Source organism: Chaetura pelagica, unplaced genomic scaffold (assembly GCF_000747805.2).
Source record: "Chaetura pelagica isolate M959 unplaced genomic scaffold, ChaPel_1.0 scaffold3, whole genome shotgun sequence".
NCBI classification, from domain to species: domain Eukaryota; kingdom Metazoa; phylum Chordata; class Aves; order Apodiformes; family Apodidae; genus Chaetura; species Chaetura pelagica.
The window spans coordinates 11848403-11849578 of NW_009952974.1; positions in this window are offsets into that span (position 1 = coordinate 11848403).

A 1176-nucleotide genomic window follows, 5' to 3' on the forward strand; every position below is an offset into this window, starting at 1 on the left:
CCCCCGGCGGGCGCCCAGAGCACCAGGGGTGCAGGTACCGCCTCAGCCGCCGCCCGGACCCGCCGCCCCGCAGCGCTGGGGTTCGGCCGAGGGGCTGCTAGTGACATCCCCACAGCGCAACGCTGGACTTGGCAAAATGGTGCTGAAACTCATTTCTGGCTTGACAGCTGCAGCCGCTCCCGTGAGGGTCAGCAAAGCTGTTCCTGCTGGTTCCAAACGCTGAAACTGCTCATGGACTGATATTCCGGCAGCACAGCTGCAAAGTGGCCGTGGTCCCGTGTTTCATACCAAGAATCAGGCACGAAGTAATAAATTCTGGCTGCAATTCTGTAGCTTCTGACAGGCTCTTGCAATACTTGAGGAGCAGAGGAGGCTTACTTGGTTTATGCTTCATGAATGAGACATGAATCAAATAAAATGGAAAACATGCAGGTCACTGCCTGAGGAAAGCAGAAATTTATCCTTTGGACAGTTCAACCAGTTTAGTGTAGCAGGACACTCCATCCCCCTCTGCCTTCCTCAGTTTCCTTCTATGATTCAGTTTTCGTCTCTCAATTTTACAGGCCCAGGCCGTAAGAATGAACAGATAAACAAAAGAGTTTGCTTGGTGAGAAAAGGGCCTTCTTGGATTTTTTCCACTGCTTTATTCTTCAACGAGACGTTTCGGAGGTAAGGCTAGACAGCTACATGGCAGCTGTGATCCACTTTATTCTATAAAAGCCTGGTCCCATCTCTGAGCAGAAAAGCCGAAAGGAAAACTGACAGGACAGCTTCTCCTGCACCTCAGGTAGCAGCGAGATACAAAACTGCAGTACAGTAACATCTAGGAGCTCATCATGGTACTCAGGGAACTCACATCTCTAAGTTTAAAAGAAGCCCTTTGCAGCTGAAGGCAGAACTCTTTTCCCCCACGGGCCACCCAAGCCCTCCCGAAGTGCCCGGGAGCGCCCGCAGCGCCGGGTGCCGCGTGCCCCGACAGTGTGTGGGGCTCGGTATCTGGGCTCTCAGCGCTCCTGTTCCGCAGGTCCGTGTACCCGCAGGTTGCGCAGCATCAACGCACCTCAGGAAACGCTGCTCAGCTGCAGAGGCCTCCCAGCCACGCCTTGGCGCGCTGCGCACAGGGCCGCTCCCGGGGGGGACGGATCCGCCCTGGGCTGCAGCCGCGGCGCTGGGCAC